This window comes from Myxocyprinus asiaticus, chromosome 6, assembly GCF_019703515.2.
Source record: "Myxocyprinus asiaticus isolate MX2 ecotype Aquarium Trade chromosome 6, UBuf_Myxa_2, whole genome shotgun sequence".
Taxonomy (NCBI): Eukaryota; Metazoa; Chordata; class Actinopteri; order Cypriniformes; family Catostomidae; genus Myxocyprinus; species Myxocyprinus asiaticus.
The window spans coordinates 25,065,970-25,088,933 of NC_059349.1; the positions used below are offsets into that span (position 1 = coordinate 25,065,970).

Sequence of the window (22,964 nt, forward strand, 5' to 3'; positions counted from 1 at the left end):
CCCTTACACAAATTAACCACATGTACACTCTCCCTGCACACAAATTTCGACATTAGCAGATGAGATCCAGAGAAAATTAAATACAAGAAACTGTCTGCACAGTAAGGCACAGACAATAGAGTAGAGTTTTAGTTTTCTTTTTACAACATGCTTCTTTTTTGTCAGTCATTTTTTGAGTCATTCCATATGATCATGGGATGGGAAGGATCTCAACAAATCTGCATATAAATAGGTCTCTTGTCAGAAGATTAACTGATTAACTAATATTTAATATATAACAATCAGGGCTGCATTTCCCAAAAGCATTGTAAGCCTAAGTAGATCATAGAAACCGTTGGCGCCAATGGCCTCTATGATCAACATAAGCTTACGATGCTTTTGGGAAATGCAGCCCAGATTTGATTGGCTAGTCAACTAAGAAACCAAATCTCACAGCATGTCATAGCGTATGGCTGTCAGGTGCCAGGCTTAAAGTGAAATCTCCCTCCTCCCTATACATGAAAACCAGCCAAACCATTTGGCTTCAAAGCTCATTATTCACAGATTCTTATTAGTACTATGTTGATCTAATCTCCAAAACCAAAATAGCTAATCTGCAGACTGGGGCAAGCTTTTAATGACTAAATGGAAACAAAACACTAATCCAGAAAAATACTGGAGCACTTCTGCAGAGTTCCTGTACCCTTTGATAGCCTGGATGAAATATTACAAATCTACATATCTTCCACCCCTCTTTACATATAGATGTCAGGAAGCACTTTCCACTTATCAAATATTGTCCTTCTACTGAATAATGTCAATGCTATTCATTAACTATTCTCAGTTCTTAAAGGGGTTGTTCACTCAAAAATGAAAATTCTGTCACTAACTCTCATGTGGTTCCAAAACTGTATTACTTTTTTTCCTCTGTGGAAAAAGACCACAGAAATTGGATCCCAATCTTATTTCACATTCATACTAGGGATTATAAGCTTCTTATAAAGCAACTAAGATCTGGCCTCCCAAAAGGAAGCAATGACCTCACCAGGGTAGTTGGGGCACAATGGAAATAGCTGCCTACTGACTTCCTGTTCTCCCTACTGTTTCCCATTACAGGAAACAACTGTCAGAGACAAAGGTCTCTGTACTCCAAAAACAGAAACTGTAGACGTCTGAATGTGTTCTATGCCCCATGCATTCCACAAACACACACTGTCTCCAGTAATGCAGCATGACAAATGTCGATGATTCTCCTCTTTGCTGTTGTAATTGGAGACTGAAAATTACAGAAAAATCTTCAGGGGAACTCCCCCAAGGGAACTACAATGGCAGATGATAGTGACTCACTTAAAAAAGGATCCAAAAGTGTCATGAAAGTAGTCCATGCGTCTCTTGCATCAAGTCTCCTGAAGGGATGTTTTGTTGATAAACAGCCCGAAATGCAAGTTATTTTACAGAGAAAACTTGACTTCTTGATTTCCGACATAACTTTTCTTTTGCGTTCATAAGTGCACGAGAGAATCTTGTTTGTGTATTTATGTGGAACTTGCGCTGTTTTCGCTTCCACAAGGTGTTAGCGAAGGCCATTGTGACTTCGCTAACTTGCACCTCTCTTGTATTCATGAGCATGCAAAGGAGAGCTACAGTATGGCGGAAGTCAAGATTTTCACTGTAAAATAACAGGCTCACCAAATTGTATGTCTTCAGAAGTTGGAATATGATGCATGAGTAACATAGACTACTTTTATGACACTTTTGGGTACTTTAAAGGGATGTTCTGGGTTCAATACAAGTTAAGTTTAATCGGCAGCATTTGTAGCATAATGTTGATTACCACAGAAAATAATTGTAATTTATCCCTTGATTATCAAAAAAAAAAAAAGCAAAAATCTGGGTTCCAGTGCGACACTTACAATGAAAGTAAACGGGGCCAGCCCATAAACATTTAAATACACACAGATTCAAAAGTGAACTCACAAGACATAAACATAATGCATGTTAACATGAATTTATTGTGATAAAATTGATTACAGGGTTTACTGGCATTACGTCTTCATGGCAACCAAGTAGTAATACTGAATATAGCTTTACACAAAAGTAAGTGATTTTCTCACACTAAAATCATGTTAACACGATTCCACAGATCTATTTACATTTTTATGGACTCACCCATTCAGTTGTATGTGCCTTACCATAACCACATTATTTTTAAATAAACGAGGGACAAGCTGAAATAATTTTTTGTGGAAATAACATTATTCTTTAAAGCAATTCACTATCAACTGCCATTGTATTGAAATCAGAAAATGAAACATCCTTCAAAATTCCTCTTTTTGTGTTCCAAAAAAGAAACAAATTCATACAGGTAAATGAAGACAATTTTAATTTTGGGGTGAACTATTCCTTTAGGAAGCCTGGTGGGGGACATTATAATCCCATGCTGGAGACCAGCGTCCACCAGTCATGCTGACACACATTTAAATGTACATAATATTAATTTTTAGGTGAAAGATAGCAGGCTTGGTATCTACACAAGTGCCACATTAAAGCACTACACCATCAACTGGTCAAGCAGGAGTTGTTTCTCCACATAAGAGAGGCATCTCTCTTCTCTCCAGACTGCCCTCACATAACTACATCTCACTAATCAAGAGTGCACTGCGGTTGTTGTAATCTTGCTGTCATTTGGCATGAAAGCTCAAGTCTTTTGAAGAGCTAATAAGACTTCAGAGTAGCTGGCCTGGAATCCACCAACACGTTCATAACTATGACTGCACTGGTCTTTTGACACGTAAAACAATGACAAATTTGTAAATTTGGCTTCTTCACTAAGTTAAATAAAAAAAAAAATAAAAAAAACAAAAAAAACAAAAAAAACAAAAAAAACAAGAAACTCTGAGGCTAAAACACAGCTAATCTACTTCAAGTAAGCTAGGAAGAAAATTTAATAACTCATTAAACAATTAAAGAAATAGTAATACCCAAAAATGAAAATTCTCTCATCATTTACTCACGCTCATGCCATCCCAGTTGTGTATGAGTTTCTTTCTTCTGCAGAACACAAACAAAGATTTTTAGAATATCTCAGCTCTCTAGGTTCATACGATGCAAGTGAATGGTGACCAGAACTTTGAAGCTCCAAAAAGCACATAACGGTAGCATAAAAGTAATCCATAAAACTACAGTGGTTTAATCCACATCTTCTGAAGTTATGTGATAGGTACGGGTGAGAACAGACCAAAATGTAACTCCTTTTTCACTGTACATCTTACCATTACAGTCTCTAGGCACAATCATGTTTTTAAGCTTGATTACACATCCTAGTGCTTGATGCATGCGCAGAGCGCTAGATGGATCTAGGAAGTGTAATTGAGTTTGAAATCATGATCGCCAATTAGACTGCTGATGTCAAGATTTATATTGAAAATTTAGTTACATTTTGGTCTGTTCTCACCCAAAAATGATTGGATCACTTCAGAAGACATGGATTAAACCACTGGAGTCGTATGGATAAATGTTTTGCTGCCTTTATGTGTTTTTTGGAGCTTCAAAGTTTTGGATCCCATTCACAAGCATTGTATGGATCTACAGAGCTGAGATATTCTTCTAAAAATCTTTGTTTGTGGTCTGCAGAAGAAAGACATTTTTACATATCTGAGATGGCATGAGGGTAAGTAAATGATAAGAGAATTTACATTTTTGGGTGAACTATTCCTTTAATCTAAGCCCAAGGTGCTTCAAGAAGTCAGGTTCCTAAAGTTTAGAAATGCCATGTGTGTATTTGCCTTTGTATTCTTAATGGACCATAAATATAGGGAAAATTAGCTCTAGGAGAATGGTTTAGACATTCAAAACCTGCTGCAGTACCATTACAAAACCTCTCACAGGCTTGCAAAGACTTGAGCTCTATGGAAAGAAAAACAGTGTGGTTTAGTATGGGACTCTTTATGTTCAGTGTTCTGCCAAGTGTCTATAGCCATCAAATGATATTTCCTTCTAAAATTTCTTCTCCTGAGTCACTTCTTCAGCAGCTAGAACAGGCAGAAAAAGAAACTATAACCTGTTGAAAAGCCCAGCATATTTTGAGTTTTGGATGCTGGTGTTCCTACCATGCTTCTTAACTAGCTTACCCAGCAAGCCTCCCTTCATCATCCAACTTCATTAGAAATAACATGTGGACTGACCAGCATTTTTTTAATGGTGAACAACATGGTTATGCTGGTCTATCAGCTAGACCAGCACCAAAGAAACACTAACCAGCTTGGAACAGCATGGAAATTCATCTGGAAAAGATCAAGTCATGCCAGGACTAAACTGGACCTTCTTGCACTCATTCTACAGGCTCCTTTCACCTCTGCTGTGGCCACACACTCCCAGCCTGTATCCTCTTTGGAGCCACAGAGATATGTGATGATTCTCTGGGAAACACTTTCACCTGAAACATCCAGAGGTTGAAACAGAACAGTGGTACAAAGCCATACATGGCATTTTGTTAAAACAGACAAACCATGTGTTGGGAAGGGTTATTACATGGCACCTGTGGGACATTTCCCTTGAAAAACAAAATCATTTCCCTTTGCTGCGGAGCAGCTTTCAACACCACTGGTACTTGGGCAAAACCTACTAGTGGGAAAAGTGGGAAAAGTTTCCAAATTGAGAAATTAATTAATGGTGAACACTGAATTAAACTTTATAAATTTGTAATATAGTTTAACCAAAAATGAATTATTCATGAAAATTCTATCATCATTATTCATCCTCATCCTGTTGCAAACATGTATGACTTTTTTTCTTCTGTGAAATTCAAAAGGAGATGTTTGGAAGAATGTTAGTCTCAGTCACCATTCATTTTCCTTGTATGGAAAAAGATGCAGCAAAAGTGAATGGTGACTGAGACTAACATTCTGCGTAACATCTCCTTTTGAGTTACATGGAAGAAAGAAAGTCATGCAAGATTGCAACAACATGAGGATGAATAATGATGATAGAATTTTCATTTTTGGGTGGACTATCCCTTTAACTTCATGATAAAGTATTTGTTAAACAAAAAGATAACAACAACAAAATAAATGTAAGTCAGCACATGATTGATACTTGTTGGTAAACAAGTGACTGACATGAAGGATCATAATGTAGGCTATGTACTTATTTATTTAATCACGATAAAACTAGAGGTACGAATTGATCAAACTAGCCCCCTGTGGGATCTTTGTAAAATGTTCGATGTTTTAGTGTTAAGATTTTTATTTCCCCCCAAAGTATAATACGCATAAATCCCCCCATATGAGCCATGTAATCCATTTTCAGAAATTAATCTCAGGTCCTGGGTAACTATCGAGTTATTTTGTCTTTCGTTGCTCCGCTAACAGTTTTTAAAAGGAATCCAAAGCAGGATCACCCATTGCGTGTTGCTGAGAAATGCTCAGACTGACAGCCAATCAGATTAGAGGACCGTAACTAAATGTAGTATAATTTTAAAATAATTTAGGATTGATTTGCTAATTCAGGACTACCTGTAATGACTTGTTTGACAGTTTAAATGTGGCCTTGTTTTGGCTGCACTCTTTCATAATAGACACTTTTCTCATGTTCATAACTCAAATAGGTTTTGCAGGATAATGAAACACCAAAAAACTTGAATAAGTCCAAGCAACTATGCAACATCTCCCTCAGATCTTGTTTTATCCATACCATTAATCCAGCCCTGGACTCGTAAATCTGACTGGCCTTCTCTCTTGAAGAGCCACAGATGAGTTCAAATGACTGTTATATCTCTTTCCCACCACAACTCAAAAGTCTAGATGAGGAGTATTATTCAACACGCACTTCTGGAGGCCATCTTCCGGGTGGAACCTCACAAATCCTATCGTGTTGCACTGCATACCTCCTTAGCAATGACTGCTCCCCAACACCCACTCTGTGTCATGCCAAAGAAAATTTGTCCAAACCGGGCCTTCCAGAGCTCAGATAATAAAAACTTGGACTTTGAGAGGAAGTGCAAACTAAACTGCTCCACTCAATTCAAATCAGGTGCTTGGTACCTCTAGAGCAAAGAAAGGATATCAAAAACCAATCATGACCTGAACTATTAGGATTACACGGAACTGATCCAAGCAACAGCTATGTAACTGTTGGCCACAGGCTACCTGAGACATCTGATTATGGTTTTTCATTTCTCTGATGAAAGATCTCATTGATCTTGGTCACACCCACCCACTGTTCTTAGGAAAAGAAAACATGCAGAGACTCAAATATGAAATAAAATGAAGCATATTAAAATACTTGTTCATTCACTCCAGACAGTTTAGTCTGTTAGACTATCAGTCTAAGATCTATAATTACAATATGATTTAGGACATCACTTCTTAAAATGCAATATTTTGTTGCTATATCTACAGCATTAGACAAAAGAACCATGTTTGTCTGTGCATTTCTAAGAGTGCCAACAGCATTGCTCTCGGGTTATGAAGGGCAGGCAGCTCTTCACAAATCCAGTCTCAGTGGAGTGCAGGGTTTGACATAAATCCCATCTACCAGTGTAATAAAGCTGCCCTGCCAGGAATGTAGAAAGAAAACATGTCATTTTATATCTGTTTTATGCCTTACTTAAATAGCCTTACAACCTGCCGCTTATTTGAAAATAAAAGAGTAATACATCTTGAGTCACGTGATGCCATGAGTGGGTCGGAAGTATGAACGGCGAGCTCTGCACACTTTGCTAGTTTTATTACTATTTGTGTCATAAACCAGTGAGGTTCGATACACCCTGATTCTTAACTGTTCTAGGAAGACAATATGTCAAAGAATTCAAAATCCTCGGGGTCTGGAGATAATAAAAGACACTTACGTGCTCAAGCTGATTCCCCTCAGCAGCAGGCCAAGAGCCCGAGACTCAATTCGGATGGTGAACTGAAAGAAATCTGGCATGAACTTATGAATGTGTCTGTAATGCTGACGAAGGTTGTTGCAGACTTGGAGGATCTTGCTGTAATACGACGATCGATCACTTCCATGGAGACGAAATTCTCTGAGTTTGGTTACAACATTGTTGGATGTCAAGAGAAGGATTGATTATCTGGAGTCATCAGAGAGGGAATTAGCTGCTAACCCGCTAGCGACCAAGATAGATTTGGAACGCATTTGGGAAAAACTGGAGGATTTGGAGAATCATAATCGACGAAACAACGTCCGAATTGTTGGAATTCCTGAGCATGAGGAAGGCTGAGATATAGTGAAATTCCTAGACAAGCTCTTTCTTAGTCTGCTTGACATAACAGGCCATAAGCTGTTAATCGAGCGAGCTCACAGCGTCCCAGCTCGGAGATCGGTTGAGGGAGACAGGCCCCGATCAATTCTGGCTACATTTCTAAGATCATCCGATAAAGATCTCGTTTTACTCGAGGCGAGGAGTAAAGGAAAGCTTTCTTGGAAGAACCACAGCATTTTCTTGTTCCCAGACTTTGCGAATTCGACAAGAGAGAAACGTGATCGATTCAGGGAATGCAGGAATCGCATGTCAAAATGTCAAATGTTAATATGAGTGGATTGACTCTCTCCACGTGGAATGTGAATGGGTTGGGGCAACCCATAAAAAGAAGGAAGGTTATTTCTTTTCTTAAACGCAAGAAATATGATATAGTATTTCTTCAAGAAACGCATCTTTCCCCACGGGAAGCTGAAACATTTGGGAAGATATGGGGTGGACATGTTTTCTTTAGTGCTGGCTCAAGTAAGAGCAGGGGAGTCATTACATTGATAAATAAACATCTACAATTCAAATGTCTCAAACAGATTATATATAAATTAGGAAGAGTCATTATTGTTTTAGAGGTTGCTTTTGGCTAATATTTACGCACCTAACGCTGATGATCAGGGCTTTTTTATAGATCTTGAAGGGAGGTTGCAAGCTGCTGGCACCCCTTGTGATATAAGATTGGGAGGAGACTTTAATCTTTTGATGGACTCAGTTCTTGATCATAGTGAAGCAAAAATGTGTAAACCCCCTAGAGCAACATTGATGCATCATAGGATATTTAAAAATCTTGGTCTTACAGATATTTGGAGACTTTTGAACCCATCTGGTAGGTACTATAAATGTTTTTTATCAGTCCATAAGATTTATTCTAGAATATATATATATATATATATATTTTATATCTAAGTCCCTCATTTCATCTGTTGTTGGTTGCACAATTGGAAACATTTTAGTCTCAGATCACTCCCTGGTGAGTTTACAGGTGTTGCCACATATGGAGAAAAAGAAATCATATAGTTGGCACTTTAATGTATCCCTTTTGCAAAATCCTGAATTCCAACAAATGTTAAAGGCTGAAATCAATGTTTATATGGAGACAAACTGGTCCTCAGTATCCTCTGTGGGCATGGCTTAGGAGGCACTTAAAGCAGTTCTTAGGGGTCGGATCATACAGTATGCCTCATTCATCAAAAAATACAAAGCACAAGAGCTTGTAGAGTTGGATGGGAATATTAAAAGTGCAAAGGCAGAGCTGAAGCGCCGAATGTTGTCTGATGGCCTCAGAGAATTGACCCGATTGAAATACAGATATACAGTGCATCCGGAAAGTATTCACAGAGCTTCACTTTTTCCACATTTTGTTATGTTACAGCCTTATTCCAAAATGGATTGAATTCATTATTTTCCTCAAAATTCTACAAACAATACCCCATAATGACAACATGAAAGAAGTTTGTTTGAAATCTTTGCAAATTTATTAAAAATAAAAACGAAAAAAAATCACATGTACATAAGTATTCACAGCCTTTGCTCAATACTTTGTTGAAGCACCTGTGGCACCAATTACAGCCTCAAGTCTTTTTGAGTATGATGCTACAAGCTTGGCACACCTATTTTTGGGCGGTTTCTCCCATTCTTCTTTGCAGGACCTCTCAAGCTCCATCAGGTTGGATGGGGAGCGTCGGTGCACAGCCATTTTCAGATCTCTCCAGAGATGTTCAATCGGGTTCAAGTCTGGGCTCTGGCTGGGCCACTCAAGGACATTCACAGAGTTGTCCCTTAGCCACTCCTTTGTTATCTTGGCTGTGTGCTTAGGGTCATTGTCCTGTTGGAAGATGAACCTTCGCCCCAGTCTGAGGTCCAGAGCGCCCTGGAGCAGGTTTTCATCAAGGATGTCTCTGTACATTGCTGCATTCATCTTTCCCTCGATCCTGACTAGTCTCCCAGTTCCTGCCGCTGAAAAACATCCCCACAGCATGATGTTGCCACCACCATGCTTCACTGTAGAGATGGTATTGGCCAGTTGATGAGCGGTGTCTGGTTTCCTCCAGACATGACACTTGCCATTCAGGCCAAAGAGTTCAATCTTTGTTTCATCAGACCAGAGAATTTTGTTTCTCATGGTCTGAGAGTCCTCCAGGTGGGCTGTCATGTGCCTTTTACTGAGGAGTGGCTTCCGTCTGGCCACTCTACCATACAGGCCTGATCGGTAGAGTGCTGCAGAGATGGTTGTTCTTCTGGAAGGTTCTCCTCTCTCCACAGAGAAATGCTGGAGCTCTGTCAGAGTGACCATCGGGTTGTTGGTCACCTCCCTGACTAAGGCCCTTCTCCCCCGATCGCTCAGTTTGGCCGGGCGGCCAGCTCTAGGAAAAGTCCTGGTGGTTCCAAACTTCTTCCATTTACGGATGATGGAGGCCACTGTGCTCATTGGGACCTTCAATGCTGCAGACATTTTTCTGTACCCTTCCCCAGATCTGTGCCTCGATACAATCCTGTCTTGGAGGTCTACAGACAATTCCTTGGACTTCCTGGCTTAGTTTGTGCTCTGACATGCACTGTTAACTGTGGGACCTTATATAGACAGGTGTGTGCCTTTCCAAATCATGTCCAATTAACTGAATTTATCACAGGTGGACTCCAATCAAGTTGTAGAAACATCTCAAGGATGATCAGTGGAAACAGGATGCACCTAAGCTCAATTTTGAGTGTCATGGCAAAGGCTGTGAATACTTATGTACATGTGATTTTTTTCATTTTTTATTTTTAATACATTTGCAAAGATTTCAAACAAACTTCTTTCATGTTGTCATTATGAGGTATTGTTTGTAGAATTTTAAGGAAAAATTAAGTGAAATCTGCTGGCAGTGAAATATTTATCTCAGCCATTGATATTAATAATGCTTTTAAAGAATTCTATCTTGATCTTTACAGTTCCACATCTTCATCAACCAATGAAGATATTAGAAACTTTGTGGAACCATTAGAACTCCCTAAACTGATGACTGAGCAAAAAAATTATCTTGATTCTGAGATAACCTTGGAGGATCTCGGCGAGGTAATTAAGTCCCTGCCTACAGGCAAGGCTCCGGGACCAGATGGTTTTGCCGCTTTTAGATCTTATGCTACAGAACTGGCTCCAATTTTGTTAGAAGTTTATACAGAATCACTAAAGAATGGAAAGCTTCTGCCAACCATGACACAAGCCCGGATCAGTCTGATTCTTAAAAAGGACAAAGATCCAAGTGAGTGTAAGAGTTACCATCCAATTTCCCTGATCCAGCTAGACTAGATCAGAAATTCTGGCTAACCGATTAAGTAAAGTTATGACATCTACATAGAGATCATGTGGGATTTATTTGGGGCCACAGCTCTTCTGATAACATCAATATCGTTTCATCAATATCATGTGGTCAGTGGCGAATGATCAGATTCCGGTCACTGCCATCTCACTTGACGCTGAAAATGCATTTGATATGGTAGAATGGGATTATCTTTTTAATATTTTTGAAATATACGGGTTCGGGAATACTTTTATTGGATGGATCAAGTTACTTTATAGACACCCGGTAGTGGTGGTACAAACAAATGTATTAAATTCAGATTATTTTACTCTGGATAGGGGCACCTGGCAGGGTTGCCCTCTTTCCCCATTATTGTTCTGCCTTGACCTGGAACCATTAGCAGCCGCAATAAGAAAGGAGGATGATTTTCCAGGGGTGGTGGCGGGAGGTGTGGCGCGTAAGCTTTTGCTTTAAGCAGATGATAATTTATTATTTGTCTCCGACACTACTAGATCTTTGCCTTGCCTCCACAGAATTATTAATTCCTTTTCTAAGTTCTAGGGATACAGAGTCAGTTGGTCTAAATCTGAAGCTTTGTCTCTGACAGCGTACTGCCCAGTAACGGCTTTCCAGCCGGGCGCCTTCCAGTGGCCCAAACAGGGCATTAAGTATTCGGGCATTTTATTCCCAGCAAATTTGTCTGATTTAATTTTGACCCCTTAATAAAAAGGTTTTCGAGTGATGTGGGCAGGTGGGCTTCATTACATTTATCTATGATTGGGAAGGTTAATGTTATCAAAATCTACCTGTTACAATCTCTCCCTATAGATGTCCCCCTCTTTTACTTCAAGCAATTGGATAGCATAGCGAAGTCCTTCATTTGGAATGGTAAGCATCCTAGATTACATTTTTATAAGTTACATAGACCAATTGACAAAGGTGGGCTAGGCCTACCCAAGATTTTGTTTTATTATTATGCATTCAGTCTCAGACATTTGGCTCATTGGTCACTTCCACCTGAGAGAGCCCCTCCCTGGTTTTGTATTGAACAGGAAGTTCTTGCCCTTATTTTGCCATTGCAAAGCCTTTCTATCATACTAATCGGAAAAGTTAAATTACACTCCATTATCTCGCATTTGCACTCAGTATGGACAAAATTGTCCAGGGTGTTTAATTCAGACATTTATTTAAATGTTGCCTCAAGCATATGGCTGAACCCTAAATTATGTATTAATAAGTCCCCTTTCTGCTGGTCAGAGTGGTTTGATGTCCGTGCGGCAATTGATGCGCGGACCTCCACTTTTAATTCCGGGAACGCGGAGGAGGATAAACAAGCCAGTTATGCACTCCGCAAAACTATCAGAGTAGCCAAACGCCAGTACAGGGACAAGATTGAAGGACAGTTTAACACCACCAACTCTAGAAGCATGTGGCAGGGAATTAATATCATTAAAGACTTTAAAGGGAATAAAAACTCCGCCATGAACACCGCTGCCTCTCTCCCAGATGAGCTAAATACAAATTATGCTCTTTTTGAGGGAAATAACACCGCCCTCGTGGGGAGAGCTCACGCGGCCGAAGCTACAGAGGTTAGTTCACTCTCTGTCTCTGTAGCGGATGTAACCCGATCCTTCCGACGGGTGAATATCCGTAAAGCTGCGGGTCCAGACGGCATTCCGGGCCGCATCATCAGAGCGTGCGCGAACCAACTGGCTGGTGTTTTCACAGACATTTTCAACCTTTCCCTCTCCTTGTCTGTGGTCCCCACATGCTTCAAAACGTCCACCATTGTGCCTGTACCAAAGAAATCCAAAATCACTTGCTTAAATGACTGGCTTCCTGTTGCTCTGACCCCCATCATCAGCAAATGCATTGAGAGACTAATCAGAGATTACGTCTGCTCTGTGCTGCCTCCCTCACTGGACCCACTGCAGTCTGCTTACCGCAACAACCGCTCCACTGATGATGCCATTGCATCTACACTACACACTACAGGAACACTTATGTGAGAATGCTCTTTGTAGACTACAGCTCAGCATTCAACACCATAGTGCCCTCCAAGCTTGATGTGAAACTCCGGGCTCTGGGCTTAAACAGCTCACTGTGCAGCTGGATCCTGGACTTCCTGTCAAGCAGACGCCAGGTGGTTAGAATGGGCAGCAACATCTCCTCATCACTGACCCTCAACACTGGAGCCCCACAGGGCTGTGTTCTCAGCCCACTCCTGTATTCCCTGTACACACTTGACTGTGTGGCAACGTACATCTCCAATTCCATCATTAAGTTTGCTGATGATACGACGGTGGTAGGTCTGATCACTGACAATGATGAAACAGCCTACAGAGAGGAGGTGCACACTCTTACACGCTGGTGTCAGGAGCACAACCTCTCCCTCAACGTCAGCAAGACAAAGGAGCTTGTGGTGGACTTCAGGAGAAGAGACAGAGAACACAGTCCCATCACCATCAATGGAGCACTGGTGGAGAGAGCCAGCAGCTTCAAGTTCCTCGGTGTCCACATCACTGAGGAACTCACATGGTCCGTCCACACTGAGGCCGTTGTGAAGAAGGCACATCAGTGCCTCTTCTTCCTGAGATGGCTGAGGAAGTTTGGAATGAACCGCCACATCCTCACACGGTTCTACACCAGCACTGTAGAGAGCATCCTGACTGGCTGCATCACTGCCTGGTACAGCAATAGCACCGCCCACAACCGCAAAGCCCTGCAAAGGGTGGTGCCAACTGCCAGACACATCATCGGAGGTGAGCTTCCCTCCCTCCAGGACATATATACCAGGCGGTGTGTGAAAAAAGCTCAGAGGATCATCAGAGACTCCAGCCACCCGAGCCATGGGCTGCTCATTCTGCTACCATCAGGCAGGTGGTATCGCAGCATCAGGACCCGCACCAGCCGACTTCATGACAGATTCTTCCCCAAAGCAATCAGACTTCTGAACTCTTGATCTTTCACGATCAATATAAATCAGCACTGCACTTTATTAATCTTATTATCTCACACTGGACTGTCATAAATTATATTCTCTCTTAACAACACACTGGCAACTGACTATCAACCAACAGCCTGAATGTCAATACTGTACAATACAACCTACTGTATATTTTATATATACTATATATACTATATTTATTGTATAATGTGTATTCTATATTGTGTGTATGTGTATTCTATATTGTGTGTATTGTATTCTGTACATTGTATATTATTATTTGTATATTGTGTTGTGTGTAATTATGTGTATATTAGATATGTAAATTGTGTTGTGTAAATCTGATGTTTATTATAAATTGGTATATGTCTCATCACTGTCATGACTGCTATGTTGCTCGGAACTGCACCCAAGACTTTCACCCACTATTGCACTTGTGTATATGGTTGTGTGACAATAAAAGTGATTTCATTTGATATATATATATATATATATATATTTATATATTTGTATTTGTATATTGTACATATATATATATATATATATATATATATATATATATATATATATATATATATATATATATGTACAATATACAAATACAAATCTATTATATACAGAAGCAAGGGAATGTAATGGCAGAAAAGGTATGGTATGTTGGATAAATATAAATAGACTAAGCTGTGTATTGCAAAATGGGGCAGTTTTATTTTCTTTCTCCCCTTTTCTCATGCACAATTCCCAATGAGCTCTAGGACTTCATGGTAGCGTAGTGACTCACCTCAATCCGGGTGGTGGAGGACAAATCTCAGTTGCTTCCGCGTCTGAGACGTCAAGCTGCACATCTTATCACGTGGCTTGTTGAGCGCATTACCGCGGAGACCTAGCATGTGTGGAGGCTTCATGCTATTCTCCGGAACATCCATGCACAACTCACCACGTGCCCCACCGAGAGCGAGAACCACATTATAGTGACCACAAGTAGGTTAACCCAACGTGACTTTACCCACCCTAGCAACCGGGCCTAACTGGAGTCACTCAGCACGCCCTGGATTCGAACTTGCAACTCCAGGTGTAGTAGTCAGCGTCTTTACTTGCTGAGCTACCCACGACCCAATGGGGCAGTTTTAACTGTTTATGAGATGGATAGCCTGAGGGAAAAAACTGTTCCTGTGCCTGACGGTTCTGATGCTCAGTGCTCTGTTGCGCCGACATGAAGGCAAAGTTAGTGGGCTGGGTGATTAGGGTCCAGAGTGATTTTTCTAGCCCTTTTCCTCACTCTGGAAGTGTACAGTTCTTGAAGGGAGGGCAGGGGGCAACCAATAATCCTCTCAGCAGTCCGAACTGTCCTTTGTAGTCTTCTGATTTCCGATTTCATAGCTGCACCAAACCAAACAGTTACTGAAGTGCAGAGGACAGACTCAATGACTGCTGAGTAGAACTGTATCAGCAGCACCTGTGACAGGTTGAACTTCCTCAGCTGGTGAAGGAAGTACAACCTCTGCTGGGCCTTTTTCACAAAGGAGTCAATGTGGGTCTCCCACTTCAGGTCCTGTGAGATGGTAGTGCCCAGGAACCTGAATGACTCCACTGCTGCCACAGTGCTGTTTAGAATGGTGAGGGGGGTCAATGTTGGGGTGTTCCTCCTGAAGTCCATAATCATCTCCACCATTTTGGGCATGTTCAGCCCCAGGTTGTTTTGACTACACCAGTAAGCCAGCCATTCAACCTCCCTTCTGTATACAGACTCATCATCATCTTGGATGAGGCCGATGACAGTAGTGCCGTCTGCAAACTTCAGGAGCTTGACTGAGGGGCCCTTGGTGGTGCAGTCATTTGTAAACAGGGAGAAGAGTAGTGGGGAGAGCACACATCCCTGGAAGTGAATTTCCCCTGTCTCACTAGCTGCTGCCTGTCCATCAAAAAGCTGGTGATCCACTGACAGATAGACGTGGGAACAGAGAGTTTGTGTAATTTAGTCTGGAGAATAGCTGAGATGATGGTGTTGAAAGCCGAACTGAAGTCCACAAAAAGGATCCTTGCATATGTCCCTGATCTCTCCAGATGTTGCAGGATATGATGCAATCCCATGTTGACTGCATCATCCACAGACCTGTTTGCTTGATAAGCAAATTGAAAGGGAGCATCATGCAGAAACGGCTGTTAAAAACAACTGTAGTAAAATAGCACCCTCAACTGACAAGTGTTATGAACAACATGGCATAAAAATGCATTATGGCTCAATAATTTGCTGCAACTACAATACTATGAGAACACGCAAAATGATTGACTGGCAGAAAGCGTCATTGTTTGTGAACCGTGGACAAATTTTTGTTGGCTGTTTACAGAGTCTAGGGCTGTCACAGAGACCGGTGAGATATCTCAGGACACTTATTTTGTTAATATCGTTCAGGGAGTAGAAACATTTTTTGCATACCTTTCCATGAAAAAATTGCTTACAGCACCTTTAAATATGTAAAAATTACTTCTTAGGTATATGTAGCACACAAGCACCTTAAGAAATATGACATTTATTTGACAATTAATCTTGAAAGCCCTAAAAGAGACAATAAATCGTGAGAGCCCTAAAACAAATTAATAGTCATAATCGCAATTATTTGTTTGATAATTGTCAACCAAATCTCATAATCGTGACAGTCCTACATCCAGTGATTCCCCACACATGCAGGCCTAGACTGATCATACTATGAACTCGACAGCAGTAGGTCGAAAGTTTTGCTGCTGAAATCGGTCTGTGCTTACGGAAATTTTAATCACTGCCCCCCAGTGGCCAAAGGAAGTGTTGAAAGTATGGGCACGTGTGAGCTCCAGTTTCCAGGGGAAATGTCCACAGAGTGGCGCCAAAAACGAGTTGTATTTTTACTTGTAAATGATGTAATAAAATAATATATTTTAAAGCGAAAACTTCTGAAACACGTTCATCATTGTTTATATGAACGTGATTATTTTCTGGTTCCCACGGGCTCAGAATCCGTGTCTCGGAGGTTGCTCATCCGAGTATCGCTAGAGGAAAATGTATTCACGCTTTAATTAATGCTAAAATGTCTGATGGGGTATGCTGCTTGTCAGTAACTTGTCTGAATGGGATTGATTTCAGGGTATATGAACTTTTGGAAGCAAGTGTGATCATGTTGGCAGGCCGGTTCTAGGTGCCATGTTGTGGAGGATGCTATAAGCAACCACATTTAGGAGATGGATAGATATACATGCGAGTATGGGTGTGTGTGTGTGTGTGTGTGTGTGACCCCGAGCCACCTCTACAGCATGGAAACGTATCTCTTCCAGTGAACTTCAACTCAACCCTAACTCCTCTCTCTCCAGCATGCTCCAGATACTGAGATCAGATTTCTCCATGAAAAGTAGACTAAGAGGAACCGCACTATGTCCAGCAATATGAACCCTCTCTATCAGATCACTGTAAGCAAGAAAGGCCCTGTAGGGTGCAAGTGAGCCTTAATAGTTGTTAAACACCACGTGTTCCATTACAACGACCTTCCTTTGCACACAACAGATAGCCTGTATACCTCTACCTTCCCCTAACATGGGGCTACCAAGTGCGACACCGCAGAAATAGAAACCAAGCAATAAACAAAACATTCTGTCATTCGTGAGTTGTTGCAGTTGTGGCTGGTTAGGACGAAAACTCTGATTTACATGGAAGAGATACTTTTTTTTGCTAGTCACCTTATGGCGTCGCATAGAATGATGGACATCTCATTCATAGGGGCCTGTTGAACCACAACACAAAGTCTTTCTTCACTTGTTTACAGAACCTGACTGGTATATGAATATGAAGCTAATAAAATGTCTCCCACTGTCCATTTCCCAAATTTCTGTAGAACAATTTTTCTAATCAAATAAGGAGTGCTCCTCCTTTGGGGAGTCAGTCTGCACTCCCTTCAAATCCATAGTCAAGGAGAGTGAATTCCACTGCGCTGACGTACGCTTTTACTTTCTCAGTCTTTTATACAGAAATTCTATATTATTTTGAGCTTAGTAAGAGGCTAAGTGTAATGTCTCAGGAGAAAAGCATAAGAAGGGAAGGGGCTCATAGACCTGGATTACTGTTTGAAATGCTAATTTCAAGGTTCGAACTGGAGAATGAAAGATATTTGACATGATTTATAACATCTGTCTTTGCTAATAATTTAACTAACTGAATAAATAAGGCAATTCTATGGTGAAAAATGTCACATGTACAAGAAAACAGTGTTCCCATCAGCTCATATAATTAAAAACAGTTGAGTGGGCCCTGCTTTGGAATAACCTTGACATATAATTTGAAACAAACTCCTGATAAATCAGCGTGGTCTTTGCCAAATCGTGGGTATCATCTAAGTGTACTAAGAACTGTGCAGCCTTGTGAAAAGCTCCTTGGTTCATCTTTAAGAGCTGTAGTTTACAGCTCAGGGAATAAAAAAAGAGAACATATGTTTCTTAAAGATGTTGCTAGCAATGGGCTAATGATTACTTCCAGCAGGACTAGCAAAGCCTGCTAGGCTAATTACATCTGATAAAATCAATCCAGCTTTGCCTTGCTTTTGTCCATGCTTTCGCTTGGCCTGGCTTTAAACTTTCAAATAAGAGAGCACACCTTCAACAAAAGATGTTATCAGTGTTCTAATAATTGTACATTTTGGTATTTTTGAATTTGTGAGTAAAGCTTGATTTATCACCAACAAAAAAGTGCTGTGGCAGTACCATGATACCAGTGGTGACTTTTGCTTTTCAAGAGTGGGGAAGCATAGACTATTGTTTTTGGTGTCTGAAATGTTGCCTCCGGAATGCTGCTCAAACTACAACTGAAACAGTCAAATTTATAAAAAATTCCTAAGCTCAAAACAATTATAAGTGGCAATAGGCAAAATATCCTATTATGAAAGTTGAAATAAGGTGCTATGTCAGATTGCAAAAAACTGAACAGGTGCTCTAAGCTAAGTCACGCCCATTTGAGAGCTCAACCAACCATCATATAGAGAAGCCAGGCTTCCAGACGGGACAAAAATACATTGTTTAAAAGCCCAATGTACAATAAGCAATGAGATGCTTTTTCAATGCAAATAGCGCTTACGAAGCTCACAAAGACTCTCAGAGAAGCACAACATCTGGGCAGAAGCGAAATGACTTTTTTTGGAGCCTCTTGTCCAATCAACATTGATCTTTTGTACCATTGATTTGAATAGTACAGATATTTTCATTAGACTCCCACTTCCTTAGACTTCCACAGATATATTACATTTAGAAAGAATGGATTACATTACTTCATCAAACAGCACGATTGTGATGTGCAGTATTTTACACTTTAATTTGCTAAAATATTGAAATAGAGTAATTTATATTTTTTATTGACAATTTGAACATATATTTATCTCTTCATTGCCACATTTCCCATGTAGTCTTAAAGCAATCGCCACTGCATGGTACAGTGATGGTATCAGATTGTGATACCATGGTACTTTAATATACAGTATATTATGATACTGAATGATTACCATATTCTTGTACCATAGTACGTGGGTACATGTAAAGCTGTTAAATATACTACCATGGTGCATGTCCAAAAAACATGGTAATACTATGGTACATATCCAAAAAGCAATGTAATACCGGGTACTCTTTTGTAAGCGATGTTTCTATCCATTACAAAAACATCTAAGTGTTATCCTTCTTCCACACCCAACAGTGTACAGACAACTTTCTATAGAGAGGTATTACTTATGACATTAAATTAGATATGATGGTTTAATGGCCAGCTGCGCAAGTCTTCATATGCATTTTGTTGCATACTAATACCAAATAGAATTATGCAACTCATGATGTAAACCCTTTTTGGTTCAGTGTACACTCACTGAGCACTTTATTAGGAACACCTGTACATGTACTTATTCATGCAATTATCTAATCAGCCAATCGTGTGGCAGCAGTGCAATGCATAAAATCATGCAGATACAGGTCAGTTGGTGCCAGACGGGCTGGTTTGAGTATTTCTGTAACTGCTGATCTTCTGGGATTTTCAAGCACAACAGTCCAGTCTCTAGAGTTTACTTACAGTTCTGCAGACGGAAATGCCTTGTTGATGAGAGAGATCAACGGGAATTGCCAGACTGGTTCAAACTGTCAGAAAAGCTATGGTAACTCAGATAACCACTCTGTAAAATTGTAGTGAGCGAAATAGCATCTCAGAATGCATAACACATCAAACCTTGAGGCGGATGGGCTACAACAGCAGAAGACCACGTAAGGCACTTTATTAGGACCATAATGTTCCAAATAAAGTGCTCTGTGAATGTAGATCAGTTGGGGTCAACTGCTACATTCCAGTTATATAAACCAATCTGCTTTGAAAAATTGTAATTGTAAAAATTGTACTGCTCACTGTACATTTAATCATGCTTGGAAGCAAAGCAAAGGGCATTGGCTAAACAAAAGCTAAACACCAGTATAGGAGATGCTGATGTCAAAAATCTTATTTAAAGTGCATCAGAGGAATTTTGTCAGGTAGTTTATAGTTTTAAACTGCAACAGGCCTTTACAACATTGAAAATTTCAAGCTGACATATGCTTCAACTCTGCAATAAAAACACACCACAGCCTAAGCAACAAGGCTTACACTCCTCTGGGGTTATCAGTGAGGAAATGCTGGTAGGAAAGGCCTCTCTCTCAGAACAATGCTATCTGACAGCTCTGATGTTACACTGCCCACTTCTGCTCAGTCAAACATCTCCAGGTACTGTATAACCAACAGTGGCAAGTTTGGCATTCTGTTTTATACTTGGTTAGGACAGATGACTCACCTCGGAGCAAATGAGTGGCTGCACTTTTCCATCCCAGGAGTGGCAAACAATGAGCAGCCAAACATGCACATTAAAATGAAATAACTCAGGACACAAAAACCCCTTTTTTAGCACTCATCTAAAAAAGGATTTCCAAGTTTGTCCACAATACATTTCATTGGCTGCCCTTGCAAACATGTGGAGACAAAATGACCACCCACAACTGATGTGGTTTTAGCTTCTTGCTTTGAATAAACTGAAAGTTTGCTAATTAGGTTCTTACCATTTATTTTTACACTGTAAAAGCGGTAACCTCCCATTTTTAACTTAAGGAGCTATTTCTACCTGATCTAACCCTTAAATGAGTTTTGTTGGTGTAACCTAATGTACAGACCTTTTTCACAGACTGTGATAACGCGTTTCTGCTTTATTTATCAGCGTAAATCTAAAAGAAAAATTATGTTATACATTTTTTAAATATTAAGTGTAAATTTATAATTTTATGCTTTGTGATATATTTCCCTGGGATTCATTTAAAAAAATTAATTACCGCAGCTGTGAGGGGGTTTCTATTAAAGCTGCTGAGTGACAGTAAATTTAGCATCTTCTCCCATTTTACTGTCTTAATCCACTGCTCTCCATTTTTTTCCTCTTCTTGAAAGTCATTCAAACTTAAGAGTGGATTTTTACTTTTGGCCTTGGAGCAATTGGGTAAGTGAAAATAATATTTGCTGTTATCTCCCATTCACTCCCTGTGAACCCTGCAAACGTTTACTTCCACGTTCAAAAACCTGGAGTGTGAAAAAGGTCTATTAAGATTGATTCAGTGATGTAAAATAATATTTGTGACTTGAATTAAACCAGTTAATTTAGAGGTTACAACTTGAAGCACATTTTTAGGTAAAAATTTTTTTTTTTGAGTATACCTTTTTCTATGATGTTGTAAATTTGCCATGTGTAATGTGACATTTAAACATGAATAGTTACTAGAACCATGTAGGCTTTTCCAACCTGTTGCATAGATGGTGATTTGTTGTTTGCTGTTTGTTTTTTGCTTTTTGTCATAACAGGCAAGGAAAATCACCAAAGCAGTCTCTTGCTGCAAACTAGAGCTCACAATGGCCGATCACAGATTTTCTTGCTCATTACAGAGCCATAGAATTAGTGGCTTCTACCTCACAACAGTTAAGCAGTGGTGACAACAGCTTAAAGAAGAATGTCTTCCCCTCTGCTGTGTTAAGGAGGAGCTGGTGTAAATCAAAGCCACAGAGGCAGTCATTAGCTGCATTTCCATTGTTGGGCCAATTGAAGGCGTGCTAGTGCGTACCACTTCTGGGGATTAATCGTGCCTCCTCTGGGCTTATTTGGGGACAACGGCCAATGGCCTTTGGGCCGCCGATTAACCTTGGGCCAAAGAAGGCCAACTGGTGATTGAGGCGCGGTCAATGTCAAAGGCGGAGTTTAGCGAGACACTCGTGTTGCATTTCATTTAAGTCGGATGTGGGATATTCCTACTTCAATTCTCTGAACTCCAACCTTAAAGGAATTCCATTGCCAGATGCTTGGAAAATGACATTTAATCAATCAAAACTGCAACACTCCCGTTAGCATAACAGGGTTTTTACTATTTCCTAGCAACTCAACTGATAAACAATGCTGCTATGTTAGCATTTGTGCTACAGGTGTACGATCATCAAAAGAGAGTTTAATTTACTGTGTTTTGTACACCAGTCTCTGCAAACATTTTTTAAACAAGCTTTAATATCTTGTAATGTAGGAACTTTGACTCATTGATCGATATCATTTAATAATAGTGAATGTTTATCACTAACTTTGTCCATCTCTGGGTACCGACATATGTGACGTCACACACCTGCATTTCAGCAAAAAAAAATTGCGGAAACATTACAAATCCGTTAAGATGCACAATGGACAAAGCAATGCCCAAAAGAAGAACTTTCCATGGTTTGAGATCATGGGCGGTGTGCTGGGACATCGTCCTGCTGTTAGTGGAAAGACCACTCGGGACACCATGGCAGTTGAAGTCGGTCAGTTGTCAACGTTAAATTATCTTTTGGGCTCACCACTCTGACATTACTGTGGACAGGCTGAGGAGAGAAGGGCTGCAGGGCTGGATATACTGCAGGCCGCAACCACGCACACACACCACAAGTTGGCTCTGAGGATGCACTCACTAGAGAGAAACCCTCTACACTACACACGCTATACACCCCCTTCATGTCTACCTCACGTTCCCATCCAAGTCCACATACAGCAGACAGCCTTTGTTGTTTTTGGAGATTTCTTTTTACTCAGTTTACTCTTTTTACTAATTTAAGAGTTTGTTGGAATCGTGAGGGTTGGTATGGTTTTGCTCTTCTCTGATCAAGCATACCTAGAGTAAACAAATCAAAAAGCTATATTTTAAACTAAGGTACATACAGCACTGGCCACACAGTGCAGCTATTTGCACCCCAATAGTCTAGTGCCAGACAAACCTATAACAAAATGCAAATAGTATTGTCGGAATCATTGAGGATAGAGCAGGTGCTCCGTTATTTTGCACACTGGCGCTTAAAAAATGTGCTTCATGTGCTTTCATGTGATAATATGTAAATTAAAAAATTTTATTCGTAATAATTGAAAAAACCTGAATACTAGTTTACACCAACATAACTAATTTTAAGAGTTAGATCAAGTATAGAAAT

The 22,964-nt window shown here is 40.2% G+C and overlaps 1 protein-coding gene across 2 annotated transcripts in view; it reads right to left on the reverse strand.

Annotated features, from left to right (window-relative positions):
* The window catches only part of LOC127442569 (F-box/LRR-repeat protein 7), a 53,290-nt gene that overhangs the window by 20,343 nt on the left and 9,983 nt on the right, over positions 1-22,964 (reverse strand). The window lies entirely within an intron of this gene.